The sequence below is a fragment of the Orcinus orca genome, chromosome X (genome assembly GCF_937001465.1).
Source record: "Orcinus orca chromosome X, mOrcOrc1.1, whole genome shotgun sequence".
Classification (NCBI taxonomy): Eukaryota; Metazoa; Chordata; class Mammalia; order Artiodactyla; family Delphinidae; genus Orcinus; species Orcinus orca.
In genome coordinates, this window is record NC_064580.1 from 59,305,072 (window position 1) to 59,324,289 (window position 19,218).

At 37.9% G+C, this 19,218-nt stretch overlaps 1 protein-coding gene across 5 annotated transcripts in view; it reads right to left on the minus strand.

Annotated features, from left to right (window-relative positions):
- The window catches only part of OPHN1 (oligophrenin 1), a 603,167-nt gene that overhangs the window by 575,159 nt on the left and 8,790 nt on the right, over positions 1-19,218 (minus strand). The gene's annotated exons all lie outside the window — the stretch shown is intronic.

Below are 19,218 nucleotides of genomic sequence, written 5' to 3' on the forward strand. Positions count from 1 at the left end.
TCTTTCAGAAGAAACTCTGCAAGCCAGAAAGGACTGGCAGGACATATTTAAAGTGATGAAGGAGAAAAACCTGAAACCAAGATTACTCTACCCAGCAAGGATCTCATTCAGATTTGATGGAGAAATTAAAACCTTTACAGACAAGCAAAAGCTGACAGAGTTCAGCACCACCAAACCAGCTTTACAACAACTGCTAAAGGAACTTCTCTAGGCAAGAAACACAAGAGAAGTTAAAGACCTACAATAACAAATCCAAAACAATTAAGAAAATGGGAATAGGAACATACATACCGATACTTACCTTAAATGTAACTGGACTAAATGCTCCCACCAAAAGATTGGCTGAATGGATACAAAAACAAGACCCATATATTTGCTGTCTACAAGACACCCACTTCAGACCTAGAGACACATACAGACTGAAAGTAAGGGGATGGAAAAAGCTATTTCATGCAAATGGAAACCAAAAGAAAGCTGGAGAAGAAATTCTCATATCAGACAAAATAGACTTTCAAATAAAGACTATTAGAAGAGACAAAGAAGGACACTACATAATGATAAAGGGATTGATCCAAGAAGAAGATATAACAATTGTAAATATTTATGCACCCAACATAGGAGCACCTCAATACATAAGGCAAATACTAACAGCCATAAAAGGGGAAATCGACAGTAACACATTCATAGTAGGGGACTTTAACACCCCACTTACACTAATGGACAGATCATCCAAAATGAAAATAAATAAGGAAACACAAGCTTTAAATGATACATTAAACAAGATGGACTTAATTGATATGTATAGGACACTCCATCCAAAAACAACAGAATATACATTTTTCTCAAGTGCTCATGGAACATTCTCCAGGATAGATCATATCTTGGGTCACAAATCAAGCCTTGGTAAATTTAAGAAAATTGAAATTGTTTGAAGTATCTTTTCCAACCACAATGCTATGAGACTAGATATCAATTACAGGAAAAGATCTGTAAAAATTACAAACATATGGAGGCTAAACAATACACTACTTAATAACGAAGTGATCGCTGAAGAAATCAAAGAGGAAATTAAATAATACCTAGAAACAAATGACAGTGGAGACACGATGACCAAAAATCTATCAGACGCAGCAAAAGCAGTTCTAAGAGAGAAGTTTATAGCAATACAATCCTACCTTAGGAAATAGGAAACATCCCGAATAAACAACCAACCCTTGCACCTAAAGTAATTAGAGAAAGAAGAATAAAAAAAACCCAAAGTTAGCAGAAGGAAAGAAATCATAAAAATCAGATCAGAAATAAATGAAAAAGAAATGAAGGATACGATAGCAAATATCAATAAAACTAAAAGCTGGCTTTTTGAGAAGATAAACAAAATTGATAAACCATTAGCCAGACTTATCAAGAAAAAAAGGGAGAAGCCCCAAATCAATACAATTAGAAATGAAAAAGGAGAAGTAACAACTGACACTGCAGAAATACAAAAGATCATGAGACATTACTACAAGTAACTCTATGCCACTAAAATGGACAACCTGGAAGAAATGGACAAATTCTTAGAAAGGCACAACCTGCCAAGACTGAATCAGGAAGAAATACAAAACATGAACAGACCAATCACAAGCACTGAAATTGAAACTGTGATTAAAAATCTTCCAACAAACAAAAGCCCAGGACCAGATGGCTTCACAGGCGAATTCTATCAAACATTTAGAGAAGAGCTAACACCTATCCTTCTCAAACTCTTCCAAAATATAGCAGAGGGAGGAACACGCCCAAACTCATTCTACGAAGCCACCATCACCTTGATACCAAAACCAGACAAGGATGTCACAAAGAAAGAAAACTACAGGCCAATATCACTGATGAACATAGATGCACAAATCCTCAACAAAATACTAGCAAGCAGAATCCAACAGCACATTAAAAGGATCATACAACATGATCAACTGGGGTTTATTCCAGGTATGCAAGGATTCTTCAATATATGCAAAACAATCAATGTGATAAACCATATTAACAAACTGTGGAGAAAAAAACATATGATCATCTCAAAAGATGCAGAGAAAGTTTTCGACAAAATTCAACACCCATTTATGATAAAAACCCTGCAGAAAGTAGACATAGAGGGAACTTCCTCAACATAATAAAGGCCATATATGACAAACCCACAGCCAACATCATCCTCAATGATGAAAAACTGAAAGCATTTCCACTAAGTTAAGGAACAAGACAAGGTTGCCCACTCTCACCACTCTTATTCAACATAGTTTTGGAAGTTCTAGCCACAGCAATCAGAGAAGAAAAGGAAATAAAAGGAATCCAAATTGGAAAAGAAGAAGTAAAGCTGTCACTGTTTGCAGATGACATGATACTATACATAGCGAATCCTAAAGATGCTACCAGAAAACTACTAGAGCTAATCAATGAATTTGGTAAAGTAGCAGGATACAAAATTAATGCACAGAACTCTCTGGCATTCCTATACACTAATGATGAAAAATCTGAAAGTGAAATCTAGAAAACACTGCCATTTACCATTGCAACAAAAAGAATAAAATATCTAGGAATAAACCTACCTAAGGAGACAAAAGACCTGTATGCAGAAAATTATAAGACACTGATGAAAGAAATTAAAGATGATACAAATAGATGGAGAGATATACCATGTTCTTGGATTGGAAGAATCAACATTGTGAAAATGACTCTACCACCCAAAGCAATCTGCAGATTCAATTCAATCCCTATCAAACTACCACTGGTATTTTTCACAGAACTAGAACAAAAAATTTCACAATTTGTATGGAAACACAAAAGACCCCGAATAACCAAAGCAATATTGAGAACGAAAAACAGAGCTGGAGGAATCAGGCTCCCTGACTCCAGACTATACTACAAAGCTACAGTAATCAAGACAGTACGGTACTGGCACAAAAACAGAAAGACATACCAATGGAACAGGATAGAAAGCCCAGACATAAACCCACGCACATAAGGTCACCTTATCTTTGATAAAGGAGGCAGGAATGTACGGTGGAGAAAGGACAGCCTCTTCAATAAGTGGTGCTAGGAAAACTGGACAGGTACATGTAAAAGTATGAGATTCAATCACTCCCTAACACCATACACAAAAATAAGCTCAAAATGGATTAAAGACCTAAATGTAAGGCCAGAAACTATCAAACTCTTAGAGGAAAACATAGGCAGAACACTCTATGACATAAATCACAGCAAGATCCGTTTTGACCCACCTCCTAGAGAAATGGAAATAAAAACAAAAATAAACAAATGGGACCTAATGAAACTTCAAAGCTTTTGCACAGCAAGGAAACCATAAACAAGACCAAAAGACAACCCTCAGAATGGGAGAAAATATTTGCAAATGAAGCAACTGACAAAGGATTAATTTCCAAAATTTATAAGCAGCTCATGCAGCTCAATAACAAAAAAACAAACAACCCAATCCAAAAATGGGCAGAAGATCTAAATAGACATTTCTCCAAAGAAGATATACAGACTGCCAACAAACACATGAAAGAATGCTCAACGTCATTAATCATTAGAGAAATGCAAATCAAAACTACAATGAGATATCATCTCACACCAGTCAGAATGGCCATCATCAAAAAATCTAGAAACAATAAATGCTGGAGAGGGTGTGGAGAAAAGGGAACACTCTTGCAGTGCTGGTGGGAGTGTGAATTGGTACACCCACTATGGAGAACAGTATGGAGACTCCTTGAAAAACTACAAATAGAACTACCATATGACCCAGCAATCCCACTACTGGGCATATACCCTGAGAAAACCACAATTCAAAAAGAGTCATGTACCAAAATGTTCATTGCAGCTCTATTTACAATAGCCAGGACATGGAAGTAACCTAAGTGCCCATCATCGGATGAATGGATAAAGAAGATTTGGCACATATATACAAAGCAATATTAGCCATAAAAAGAAACGAAATTGAGCTATTTGTAATGAGGTGGATGGACCTAGAGTCTGTCATACAGAGTGAAGTAAGCCAGAAAGAGAAAGACAAATACAGTATGCTAACACACATATATGGAATTTGAGGGGAAAAAATGTCATGAAGAACCTAGGGGTAAGACAGGAATAGAGACACAGACCTACTAGAGAATGGACTTGAGGATATGGGGAGGGGGAAGGGTAATCTGGGACAAAGCGAGAGAGTGGCATGGACATATATACCCTACCAAACGTAAAATAGATAGCTAGTGGGAAGCAGCTGCATAGCACAGGGAGATCAGCTCGGTGCTTTGTGACCACCTAGAGGGGTGGGATAGGGAGGGTGGGAGGGAGCGAGATGCAAGAGGGGAGAGATATGGGAATATATGTATATGCTTAGCCGATTCACTTTGTTATAAAGCAGAAACTAACACACCATTGTAAAGCAATTATAGTCCAATAAACATGTAAAAAAAAAAAAAACTCAAGACCTGAGACCATAAAACTAGAAGGAAGCATGGGCAGCTTTGTTACATCATTCTTAGCAATATTCTTTTAGATCTGTCTCCTCAAGCAAGGGCAACAAAAATGAAAATAAACACATGGGTCTACATCTAACTAAAAGGCTTTTGCACCGAGGGAAACAACAAAATGAAAAGGCCATCTAGTGAATGAGAGAAGATATCTGAAAACAATATACCTGATAAGGGGTTAATATCCAAAATAAACAAAAAACTCATACAACTCAACATCAAAACTATAAACAACACAATTAAAAAATGGGCAGAGGACCTGAAAAGACATTTTTCCAAAGAAGACATACAGATTGCCAACAGACGCATGTAAAGATGCTCAACATCACTAATCATCAGAGAAATGCAATGCAACACCACAATGAGATATCACTTCACCCCTGTCAGAATGGCTACTGTCAAAAAGACAACAAGTAAGTGTTGGCGAGGATGTGGAGAAAAAGGAACCCTCATACACTTTTGGTGGGAATGTAAATTGGTGAAGCCACTGTGGAAAATAATATGAAGGGTCCTCGAAAAATTAAAAATGCACTACCATACTATACATAAATTCCACTTCTCAGTATTTTTCCAAAAAAATACAGAACACTGATTTCAAAAGCTATATGCACCCCATGTTTACCGCAGCATTATGTACAATAGCCAAGATGTGGAAGCAACCTAAGTGCCTATCAACAGACAAATGGATAAAGAAGATGTGTAATATACATACAGTGGAGTATTACTCACTCATAAAAATGAATGAAATCTTGCCATCTGCAACAACATGGATGGACCTAGAGGGTAGTATACTAAGTGGAATAAGTTAGACAGAGAAAGACAAATGCCATATGATTTCACCTATATGTGGAATCTAAAAAAAAAAAACTAATGAACAAACATAATACAACAAAACAAAAGACTAATAGATACATGGAACAAACTGGTAGTTGACAGAGGAGAGTGGGGTGGGGATATGAATGAAATAGGTAAGGGAAATTAAGAAGCAGAAACTTCCACTTATAAAATAAATAAGTCACAGAGATGTAATTAATGTATGGCATAGGGAATATAGTCAATAACATTGTGATAACTTTCTATGGTCACAGATGGCAACTAGACTTACTGTGGTGATGATTTTGTAATGTGTAAAAATATCAAATCACCATGCTATATACCTGAAACAAATATAATATTGTAATTCAATTATACTTCAATTAAAAAAGAAAGAGAATTCTGATCCATGTTACAACATGGATAAGCCTTAAAGACATTGTGCTAAGTGATATAAGCCAGTCACAAAAAGACAAATACTGTGTAAGTTCATAATATGAAGTGCCTGGAATAGTCAAATTCATAGAGACAGAAAGTAGAATGGTGGTTGCCAGGGGCTGAGGCAATGAGGAATGGGAGTTACTATTTAATAGGTATAGACCTTCAGTTTTGGAAGATGCAAAGAGTTCTGGAGATGGATGGTGGTGATGGTTGCACAACATTGTGAATTTATTTAATACCACTGAACTGTATCCTTAAAATGGTTATAATGGTAAATTTTATGTTATATATATTTTACCACAATTAAAAATAATTTTCAAATTATTTTTCAGACTCTATTAAACATACCTCTTTCCTGACCTCATAAGGAGTATTGATAATCAGAAGGAAATTTTATAAACAGAGAAGAACTTGTCTAAAACAGTACATAGAAAGAAAGATAATAAGCCCATCTCAGCTGTGCACTTGGGACCTGAAAAGGGGAGAAAACAACTACGCAACTAAAGCGGGCTTTTCATGTGGAAGTGTTTATTTTTTGTCTAGTATTAATCTTCAAAGCATTTCTTCATTTATACAAGTTCCAGAAGCATTCTAAAGGTAGTCCAGATGTCAGATCAGGAATCAAAATACCTGGGCTCTATTTCCTCCTTGGCCAAGGCTCCCTACAATCATAAAGAGCTGTTGCAGTGACTCAATGCCAGACAGGAAGCAAAAGGAGAGGAAAGACAAACAAGCCAAACAGCCTGTCATTAAATGTGAAATTATTCCTCTCCAACTTGTTTAAGCCCAGTGTGTAACAGACCTTGTTTACGTATTTCTTCTGGGGTTTCTAAATTACTTCTGCAACAACTGGGGCATAGTGAGAAGTTCAAACAGAGGCCAGCTTTCTAGAGACAGAGGATGTCTGTATATTCAGGGAGAGATTTCTACACACAGCTCCACTAATGTACATTAGCCTTGCGCCATGACTTTCTCTATCAGAATAATGAACTTTGTTAATCAATGTGAAGTCCCTGGGGAATGTAATCAGATTCAAAGATTCAGGCTGTAGAAGGAGATATACTCTCTATACCCACATCCACACATCACTGTTAGCTTGATTTTCTTCCAAGCCAACACCATCTGCCTATAAAATTTATGCCATGGCCACCCATCCTTCCCCACACCCCAACCCAAGCCCCTTTGTTCAGCTTCAGCTCTGATGAAACAGACAAAAAAAAAGAGTCCTCCCTATTTGTTGTAATTTCAACAACTATTGAAATCCTAGATAAAACATTTGAATTGCCATATGGCACTCTCACTGCATTTTTAACCCACTCTCCTAATTTAGGTAGAAGCATATCACCAGCTGGTAAGAGGGAAGGAAGTCTTTACATTACACTGCACAATATGCTTGGAGCAAGAGAAAGGTGGGAAAGGGAAGGGTTTGTGTTAAGAAACCAAGGCAGGAGACCAGGTCCCATATGGACAAGGCCACAAGGTTAATCCCTGGATAAGCCACTTAACTGTTCTGTGTCTCAATTTATCTGCTATAAAATAAGATCTCATTATTCAATTTAAATAAAATACTTAGAGAATACTGAGGGCCAGGCACTGTGTTAGGCACTTTGACCAGACCTAACTAGTATTCCCTTTCTCAGTGCCAGTAGAATCAAAGCAAAGATACAACATCACATTCAAGGACATGACAAATAACAATGCTAATCTTTCTCAAATGGTTATTATAGAAAAAGAGACCAAGACCAGGCACACTGATATTTTCTTTGTGAGTGAAACTGCTTTCATAAGCCAGCCTAGAAGGCTTTCTGATCAGTCCCTACTTTACTCTCATTAGAGTATCTGCAGAGCTGTATGACAGAAAGCAATGTGATGCATTCTTTGCTCTTCTCTTTGTAAAACGTATTCTTGAATTCTCAAGAAATCACCCACATTGAAACTCCAAACAAGTTGCTGACTACTACTGATAAAATTTATTTATGGCACAAGTATTGCCATAAATATGTTTTTTAACTGTATAGCACAGAGAACGATACTCAGTATTTTGCAGTAACCTATAAGGGAAAAGAATCTGAAAAGGAATATATATATATGTATATATGTGTGTGTGTGTGTATGTGTGTATACGTGTGTATGTATATATATATATAAAACCAAATTGCTGTGCTTTACCCCTGAAACTAACATGATATTGTAAATCAACTATATTTTAATAAAAAATATGTTTTTTAAGAAAACTCTTAGATAACAGAGACTTATTAAAGGCATGTTACTTTTAAATATGTTATTTTATTAATACACTCAATGGCCAATGTTGGTATTACTGTCTCCAATTATAGTTGAGGAAACTGAGACTTTAAGAGGCTGGTAGCTTGCCAAATGTCACCCAACTAGTCAATGGCAGATATGGAATTTGAAACCAGGTCTGTATTCCTCCAATGACAACACTTATTCCCACAGCAGCAACCACTGTGCTAAGCCTCACCATACTGCCTTGCTGATGAGCTCTCCTTCCTAGATAGAGAATATGCTGAAAGCTAAACTCAGTAACATAGATAGCTTCAACCAAGACTATCTTTAACCCCTTAGTCCCAAGTGTCATGCAGGTTAGATTGAAAACAAACAAAAAAAAAAATAGGAGACTTAATTAAAGCTCTGGGGTCCAAATGTTATATTTTCCCTAACTAGTTTCTAGTGCTCCCAAACGACAGAAGTTAATGATGAAAAACATCCCCAAGGCAACAATCTAATTCCATTCTTTCTCTAGTTCTTACCTATCTTGGCTGGTTTAGATGGCTGGAAAACAAAGCAGTTGACTCCATGAACACCCAGACCCCCTCTAACACTATAGTTCTTATTCTCTTTGCCCTACTTATATAGGAGAACCTTTATAGTTTTTAAAACTATAAAACTAGGTTTTAGATGCCAAGTTAATCCATTTTAGTAAAAGTACCACCAATAACATGAAATTGCATCTAACAACTGCCACATTTTAAAAATTCCTTTTAAATCATACCAAAATAATCATAGTAAAATACCAGAATCATACCAATCAATCACAAGGAATAAATAAGAACCAGGAAAGCTGAGAGGTACTCCTGTTCATAACATTTCATTTCTTTAGACCTCAGTGAAATATCTGACCAGTTGGAGAAAGTCTGACTGGACAACATGGCCTGTTGTGACTTTTATGGTTCCTGTCCTGTGGCCTTCACCACTTGGTATATTACATCATTATTAACTATAAAGGGAAATGCTGGTCTGGCCCCTTTAATGAACCAGAAGTTCCCAAATCTGACAGAGAGAAAGAGATTCCTGTTATCTTATTTATCTCTTATGATAAATAATATGTCAAAAATCATGGGTTTCCCTTCCAGCAGAGCCATACATTACTTATGTATTACTTAGTTGTACCATATACCTTAGGGCATAATATACTAATTCAAAATCAACAAATGCTTATAAACTATTCAGGGGCTTTGTAAAAAATCCCAATGACTGTCTATAATGGGAAAGAAACAGGGGTTCATGACCAAATATCAAAAGACAATCAAAAAGGGCAAACTGTGTGTTTCTGACTGGCCACTGGGGAAAGCACAACCCCTGGATGATAACTTCTTGATACGAGAGCTGAGATTGTGTCAGGCCCTGGGGTAGGTACTAGGGATGCAACACTGGTAATGGAGACTTTGCCCATTCAAACAGGAAAACACCTAGTAGCACCATATGGATTCTAAAATCTTCATTATGTATGAGGAAGTAGGTTATTTCCAAAACCATTTCCTTGCATACCTCTCTACACACACTCAGCTGAAGCTGGACAACAAGAAGGTCCAAGGAACACTCACGGAACTCAATGCCCTGCTGTACTCAACAACAGCCAATTAATGAACAGCCTAGTTTAGTCTTTAAGGGCTATACTCGCCCTCAACTCCTCCATTTTAGGGCAAAAGCAGCTGTAGACAGTATATAAACAAGTAGGTGTGGCTAGGTGCCAATAAAATGTTATTTACAAAAACAGACATTACTTACAGAAACAGGTGGTGGGCAGGACTTGGCCCATGAGCCCTAGTATGCTGACCCCTGCTTTAGTTCATATAAAGCAAGGAGACCGCTTTGAGAAATCAAGTTACTATTCCTTTTTCCCTCACCCTTCTTCTCAGGACTCCTGAGAAGGAACAAAGAGCAAAGGTGCAAGGCTAGAAAGTTTCCTTCAATCAGTTATTCTCAAAATTAGAGGCTACAAAACACTTCAAAGTAAACAAGACCTGTGAATATTCATTCTACTTACTTGTACTTGTCACCATTAGAAAATAAAACTCTTCACTTGTCTAGTGGAGAGACCAGAGATACCTTCTCTGGTGTGCCAGGGGGATGACACATGGTTTTTATTAAACATCATGCTATTAATTCCTGCCTGGTGCAGAAACTCAGACAGCATCCCATAAAAAACATCAAAGCCACAATTGGCCAGCAGCCTTCAGAACACCTAGAAGCTCCTGGAGGGCCAAACTTTGGGAAAGTCAGTCCTGAAAGGGGCTACTAACTCCTTGAGGGTGAGACCACTACAAAAAGAAAAGAATTCTCTCTAGACAGACTTGCCAAGCAAGTGCCTCCTTACCCAGTGGTTGGTTTAAGGCTTCAATCAGCCAGATCCTGCTGGACTTGTTAGACCTGACGAAACAACAGCAATAGCTTTAGTAATAATGCCAGATATGGACTAGGGCAAAATTGCCTGCTGTAAAGGAAATCTATATAATGGGCTCTGCCTAAGAAACATGACATCTCCATACTGGCAGGGGAGCAGAAGCTGATTAAAGGCACAGGGGTAAGAGAAAGGCAAATGGATTGGTCCTAAATATCGCCATGGCACACCAATATTTATGAGCTCCTTTGAATGGGGGCTGCCTAACACATGGCATGAGGGGGTCCAAAAGAATTTAAATCACAATTTGGAGAATGGCAGGTGAGTCATCAGAGCAAGGACAGGTGACCAGGCAAAAAAACAAGGCACATTAAGGCAAAAGGTCTCTGAGAGGGAGGGTGAAGGAGATGGCAACTGGCAACAGGCAACACTGAGGGTTTTACAGTGAGCTGCATATGAGATGGTGTTAGGAGGAAAGGCTCAAGGAGCAGAAGAGGGCTGAGTGCAAAGCCAGGTCAGAGCTGAGACAGACATCGGGAAGAATCAGGTAACTACCACAGGAAGGGACCATACAGGAAAGCCCAGAGGCACAGACTTCCCATACTCACCCTGCAAGGCATAAGCACTGACCCCCTTCAACAGAGCATACATCAGAATACAGTAGAAAATTTGCTGCCCTTAGGAGCCAGAAGATCTGGGTTTTGACCCCTATTTGCCACACACTGCTGAGTAACTCTGAGCAACTTCTGATTTTCAATTTCCTCATCTGTAAAACTGTGAAACCATTACTTCCCTTTGTTACTTCACCTACATAAGAGGAACACTAATAGTACCCTGCCTGATTGGCTCATAGGGTTGTTGTTAAAGATCAAATTGAGATCATAGGTCAAACTGTTTGGTGAACTGAAAAATACTATGAAAGATGTTATATTTTCATTATTTTTATGAAGCAGTATTATGTATGGCATCAGTTCAAATACATAACTCCATCTAAGAATGAAACTGGTTTTAAACAAGATGTGTATTAGCCCCAAAATTCACCATTCACGGATAACTTGGGCTAAATAATGTCTGTACCACCTATGAAACTTTCAGAATCAAAAACTGAGCAGCCTATTAAAATATGTCCCTATTTTTCTTCCTTGTTAACTAATTTACAATTTTTAGGTTTATTTTCCATCCTAAAGATGTAATTAAAAAGGCCCAGGGTCACACTCTCCCTCATCACAATATGAAGCTTCCCTAATTCCTTTTAACCACCTCCGTTGGCTTCAGAGAATTCTGCTTTTAAGCTTCTACCTTGGTCTAGAGAGTCTTCCCCACAGGAGCTCACAGAATAGCCCAAGATTGATGACGCCAGAAACTCTACCACAAGCTCTGGTGTATCGGTCCTGTTAGCTACCCACTCCTCTACTGCTATTCTCCAGCTTTCACACCTTTCCTAATGGCCACTTCCTGTGGAGATGCGTACTAATGGCTGTTCCCATTTCTCTACGGAAGGCCCCATATCTCTTCTTCATTAACTCTACTTTCTGAACTACCTGTTGCTCTGAACAGCACTTATATTCTCTTTCATCATTAAAGGAAATAAAATCAAAGTGGAACAGTGGAAATATTCAGAAAATCTAAGTCTTAGCTCTACTATTGACTAGTAGCATGAAAGCTCTTAAACTCTGTAAGTCTTAGTTTCCTCATCTATAAAATAGAGATAACACTTTTCTTCCCAGATTAAGTTATATAATGTATGTGAAAGTGCCTTGTATATTATAAAGTGCTCTGTAAATATTAGCTTATGCCCATATCTATATCTATGCCCACATCCAGGTAATTGGTCAACCTGAGGGAGATCACGTTCACAAATCCCAGCCTTGCTGTTGCCCAGCACAAACATTACCAAACCTAAATCCCAACTCAATTTGTATTACAGTTGTTTCTTCCTCATTCATAATTTCATTCTCTAAATTCCACATATCTAGGGGTAAGTGTTCTATTATAGAAGGTCTGTCTCTTGATCTTCTATTTCATCAAGTTCCTACTAGGCAAGGGCCAACCAGAAAAAGTACAGCAGTGACTTCAGATTTCCTGACCTTCCCCTACTCCATTCCTGCAGGTCTGTGAAATGCTTGGCTGCCTTCAGACCAACACTGGAGGTGCATTCTTGGCCAGAGGCAGTGAAGAGAAAACAATTCTTTTCTTTCACAAGCTGAAAGTGATTCTGAAAAAAATCACTGGCTCAGCAAAAAGAGATTGGTGAAGGGTAGAGACTGTTTTCGTAAGGCACAGTGACATTGCACAGAGCCCAAGAGTGGGACTGATTACTGGGTTCCCGTACTGACTCTGTGATTAACTGTCTCAGTGACCTTGGACAAGGAACACCCCCTCTTAGGTTTGCTTCCTCATCTGAAATATGGAAGAGTTAAACAAAATGTTCTCTTAAGTCCCTTAGAACTCTATGAGTCCATTCCCAGCAAGATACTGCCCATTAATCAAAAAGAAAAGGGAACAGTTAAACAGCATCTGCTTTTCACAAAGGAAACGCAAACAAAATGCCAAGAAAGCCCAGCTTTCCCTCCCCTTTAATTCTGCTGGTGCAGCCATACACTCCCTGGCTGAGCTGTTACCCAATTAGCACACTGGTACCCCTTCCAAAAACCCTGAAACACTGGGCTTGGATTCTAGAAGACAAATCACTCCAGATAAACCAAATATGGAAAGATATCAATATTTCCCATGTTAAGAAAAAGAGAAATTCAGCATGGTGATAATGGTAACAGAGACATTCTCTTCAGAACTCTCTTTCCAGTTTTTTTTTTTCCTGCTTTAAGCAAAAGTTGTAAGGGGCAGCTATAAAACACCTCGCTGGCTTGTTACCCACCCTCCTCCCCCCACCTAATGAATTCAGGATGGATGAATTCAGGATTAGTCTCCATCTGTCAACTGCCACATGCATAATACATACTTTTCCAATCACAGGGAAAGGCATTTCCACGAGAGCCTGGCGCTGGAGAGTTGGAAGCTGAAATGTGGCCCTCCTGCTTCTGGGGAAGTCCTTAATGAAAACCTCTTGCAAATAACTGCCTTGAAGTTCCTAATATGGTACTATAGTGCTGGGCCTACTGCTTGCCACTAGTGAGAAATTCCATGGTGCCTAGGGATAAAAATAATATGGAGGGAGGACTTTGTCACCCTTTAGTGACGCCACATATTTCCCAATATACACTATCCGCTACATGAAAAGCAGCTGCATCTGCCGTAAGAAGTCAACAGGTGAGCAGAGAAGAGCGTAGGCCTCTGGAACTGCCCAACCAGCTGGTGTAGGTTCTTGGAGCAGGAAACAAAGAGGACAGGTGGCACACCACCAAGATGTAATATACTGTCATTCTTCTGTGACAAAAATAAAACATAACCAGGCCCTAATTAAAATGGGGCTAGATTGCTCAACACGGAAACCACCTGATCCCAGCCATGATAATGGAGGAAAGAGAATGAAAGGAAACTTTCCACTAGCACAGTTCTTCACTGCCAACTGGGTCACTTCAAACAAAAGAACCCCCAGCCCCAATAAAGAACATCCACACGGTTTTAATGCAAGGTACCTGCTTTAGAGTACAGTGCAGAAAGAGCCTTGGAATGGGAAACCAGAAAATCTGATTCTGGTCCCAATTCAGGCTCTAGCTCTAGATCTCTGGAAGAGTCAGTTCTCTCTCTTGGCTTCCTTTCCCTGGATATAAACTCAACAGAGTGGATGTGAAGCTTTCTAAACAAATTCCCAGTTCTGTTGTTCTATAAGGAAGAGCCAAAGGAAGGTATCAGTACATAAACCAAGCACCTCTGTTTCTCCAAGCACAATCATACCATAAAATTCACTTATTAAAGTGTACAATTAAGTGGTTTTTAGTATACTCACAGAGTTGTGCAACTAACATCACAATCTAATTTTAGAAAAATTTTACAACCCCAAAAAGAAATCCTTTGCCCATTACCAGTCACAACATGCCCTGATCCTCTCCCCCAGCCTTAGACAATCACTAACCTGACATACCTAGTTTGTTTAGTGTTTTTAGCATAATAAAGTAGTGGACTTTTTAAAATATCTGCATCTATTGATATAATAATGCTTTTTCCCTTATTCTAGTTATTTGGTATATTATACTATTACACTGACAGATTTTTAGATGTTAAACTAACTTTGCATTCCTGGAATAAATTCTACTTGGTTATGGTGTATAACTCTTTTTATATGTTGCTGGATTTGGTTTTGCTAGTATTTTGTTGAGGATTTTTGCATCTACATTCTTAAGGGAATTTGGTCAAGAGTTTACTTGTGATATCTTTGGTTTTGGTATGTGGCCTCAGAAAATGTGTTAAGAAGTGTCCTCTTCTAACTTTTGGAAGTTTGAGAAGGATGAGTATTAATTTTTCTTTAAAGGTTGGAAGAATTCACCAGTGAAGCCATCTAGGCCTGGGCTTTTCTTTGTGGGTAGTATTTTGATTACTAATTCAATGCCTTTATTTGTTATAGGTCTACACAGACTTTCCATTTATTGTGGAGTCAATTTTGGTAGTTTGTGTCTTCCTAGATATTTGTCAATTCCATCTAAATTATATAATTTATCAGCATACAGTTTTCATAGTATTCCCATTTATTCATTTTTTATTTTTGTAAGTTTGGTAGTAGTGTCTCCTCCTTCATTCATACTTTTAATATTTTGAGTCTTTTCTCTCTTGTCTTTGTCAGTCTAGCTAATGGTTTCTCAATGTTATTTTTAAAAATCAAATCTTGATTTTTTTTTAATTTTCTCTATTTTAAATAGAGAAAATAGATGTTCCTATTCTTTATTTCATTTAGTTCTACTCTAACTTTATCATTTTTTTCCTTCTATTTGCTTTGGGATTCACTTGTTCTTTTTCTAGTTTCTTAATGTGGATGGTCAGCTTATTGAATTATGATCTTCTTTTCTAACGTACGTGTTTAAAGCTATAAATTTTCCCCTAAGCACTGCTTTTGGTGCATCCCATCAGTTTTGGCATGTTGTGTTTTCATTTTTATTCATTCCAAAGTATTTTCTAATTTCCCTTGTGATTTCTTCTTTGACCCACTGGTTACTTAGGAGTGTGATATTTAATTTCCACATATTTATGAACTGCCTAAATATCCTTCTGATATTGATTTGTAATTTCATCCCACTGTGGCTACAGAACATAATTTGTATAAATAAATATATTCAGGCAAGTTTTGTGGCCTATCAGAGGGTCTGTCTTGGAAAATGTTCCATGTGCACTTAAGAACTGTATTCTGCTGTTGTGTGGAGTGTTCCACAGATGTCTGTAGAAGATCTACTTGGAAAATGTTCCATGTGCACTTAAGAACTGTATTCTGCTGTTGTGTGGAGTGTTCCACAGATGTCTGTAGAAGATCTACTTGGTTTATAGTGTTGCTCAATTCCTCTATTTACTCACTGAGCTCTGTCTAGTAGTTCTACCCATTATTGAATGTACAGTATCGAAGTCTCCAACTATTACTGTTACATTACCTATTTCTCCCTTCAATTCTGTCCACTTTTGCTTCATGTATTTTGGGGCACTGTTGTTAGGTGCATATGTTTATAACTTGATATCTTGCTGATATATTGACAGTTTTACCATTATACAATGTTTTTGTTTGAATGTCATAAAAATTTTGTCTTAAAATATATTCTGATGTTTATATAGCCATCCTAAGTCTCTTTGGTTACTATTTGCCTGGTATATTTTTCTATCCTTTCACTTTCAACCTATTTGTGTCTCTGAACACAAAATGTGGCTCTTAAAAGACAGCATACATTTCAATCAATTAATCCATTTTTGATCAATTTATCCACTTTGCCAATCTCTGCCTTTCTACTGAAGTGTGTATTCCATTTACATTTACTATTACTGATAAGATAGGATTTATGTCTGCCATTTACTTTGTTTTCTAGCTGTCATCTTTTCCCTCTATTTTTCCATTACTACCTTTTGTGTTAAATAGATATTGTCTAATGTACTATTTTGATTCTTGTGTTATTTCTTTCACTATATATTTTTTAGTTATTTTCTTAGTGGCTGATCTCAAGATTAAAATTACAATATGGCTCAGATTAATTTTAACTTAACTTAGAAAGCATACAGAAACATTGTTACCATATAATTGCTTCCTCCATATCCTTTGTACAGTATTGCATGCATATTTCATTTTTATATATCATAAGATCAACAGTTTTATAACTATTATACAACACAGCTGTCATTTAAACCAAATAGAGAAGAAATGAGTTACTAAAAAACAGACAGTTATAGTGTCTTTCATATATACCTATGTAGTTACATTTACTGGTGCAGATTTAAATTACCATACATCATTCTTTCATTTCATCCTGAAGGACTCTCATTAGTATTTCCTGTAAGGCAGTTCTGCTAGTGACCAATTCTCAGTGTTTTTTTGTTTTTGTTTTTTGTTTGTTTATTAATTAATTTATTTATTTTTGCTGTGTTGGGTTTTCATTTCTGTGCGAGGGCTTTCTCTAGTTGTGGCAAACGGGGGCCACTCTTCATCGCGGTGCGCGGGCCTCTCACTATAGCGGCCTCTCTTGTTGCAGAGCACAGGCTCCAGATGCGCAGGCTCAGTAGTTGTGGCTCACGGGCCTGGTTGCTTCGCGGCATGTGGGATCCTCCCAGACCAGGGCTCGAACCCGTGTCCCCTGCATTAGCAGGCAGATTCTCAACCACTGCGCCACCAGGGAAGCCCCAATTCTCAGTTTTGTTTTGTTTTGTTTTAATTCTGAGAATGTCTTAATTCTCCCTTTTTTAAAAAATATTTATTTATTTACTTATTTGGCTGCGCCAGGTCTTAGTTGCGGCATGCGGGATCTTCAGTTGCAGCGTGTGGAATCTTTAGTTGCAGCATGCAGGCTCTTAGCTGTGGGCATGCGGGATCTAGTTCCCTGACCAGGGATCGAACCCAGGCCCCCTGCATTGGGAGCATGGAGTCTTAACCGCTGAACCACCAGGGAAGCCCCTCCCTTGTTTTAAAAGAATAGTTTTGATGAATAAAGAATTCTTGATTGACATTATTTTTCTTTCAGCACTTTGAATATGTCAGTCCACTGCCTTCCAGTCTCCATGGTTTCTGATGGGAAATCAGCTCTTAATTCTATTGAGGGTTCTGTTCACCTGATGAATTGTTTTTCTCTTCCTTCTTTCAAGATTCCCTCTTTGTCTTTGGTTTTCATCAGTTTGACTATAATGTATCTAGGTATGGATCTTCTTCAGTTTATCCTACTTGGAGTTTTTTGAGCTTCTTGGATCTGGAGATTAGTGTTGCACATCAAATTGGGGGAGTTTTGACCATTATTTCTTCAAATATTCTATCTGCTTTTTTCTATCTTTCTTCTCCTTCTGGGACTCTCATTACGCATATGTTGATACACTTGATGGTGTCACACAATTTCTGGGACTCTGTTCATTTTTTTCTTTCTTTTGCTTAGATTGGATAATCCCAGACTGGATTATCTTCAAGTTCTATGACTCTTCTGCTAGCTCAGAACTGCTGTTGAACCTCTCTAATGGATTTTTCATTTTAGTTATTTTACTTTTCAACTCTAGAATTTCTATCTGGCTCTTCTTTATAATTTTTATCTCTTTATATGGTCTCTTTGGTGAAACATTGTTCTCAGGCTTTCCTTGTCTCTTTGGTGAAATATTGTTCTCAGGCTTTCCTTTAAATCTTTAGACATGGTTTCCTTTAGTTCTTTGAATATATTTATATTAGCTGATTTAATTTTTTGTCTAAATTCCAACATTTCGGCTCCATCAGGGACAGTTTCTACTGACAGCTTTTTTCTTGTGTATGAACCATACTTTTCTGTTTCTTTGCATATCTAATCATTTTTTGTAGAAAATGGGACATTTTAGACAATGTAATGTGGTACTTCTGGAAATCAGATTCCCCCAGGTTCTGTTGTTATTGTTGTTTTTGTCATTGTTTTTGTTGCTGTTTGTTTGTTTATCATATTTCTTGGACAAATTCTGTAATGTCTGTATTCCTTGTAGTGTGTGGCCCCTAAAGTCTCTGCTTGGTTAGTTTAGTAGCCAGCTGGTAACTGTTCAGAGATCTCCTTAAATGTCTTGAACCATTAAGTCTTCCACTTTTTTCTGAGGGGTTCTGTGTGCATGCTGGGTCATTTCTTCAACACTCAGCCAAGCAGTTTACAACTCTGCCTCAAGTTCAGCCATAGGAGAGAAATTGGGGCCCTCTCAGGTATTTTCTAGGCACATGCACAGCCCTGGGCATGCACATGGCCTTCTAGATCTGCTGGAATATGTCAGAGCTTTTCAAAGCCCCCAGTAGACATCTCATTCCCCTTTTATGTTTTTGGCCAGGATTTTGCTTGCCCTGACTGGTGTCAGTTAGTCTAAGTCACCTGTGATGTTAAACACCTTGGGGTTAGAACTTTTCCCACTGAGCTAACTCTAAATCAGATGAAGTAACGAGAAGCTGTGTGAATAGGGCTTTTCTAGGTAGCTTTGAGACAGGTTAGATAGTGACAAGACTATAGGTCTGTGAGTCTTTGAGGAACTACAAACCCATTCTTCTCCCTCAGATGCTAAAGGCTACTGGTTTCCACAGCTACTATGGTTATGGGGCTGTAGGTTTTCAAGGCTTCCACAAAGCTCTGGAGAAGGGAATGGGAGGCAGGGTAAGTTAAAATGCCACAAAACTTGCTGTTACAAAGGTTCAACATGTTTCCATCAATAAACATTCTTCAGATTGTTGCAAGCCTTTTGGTTAATTTACAGAGT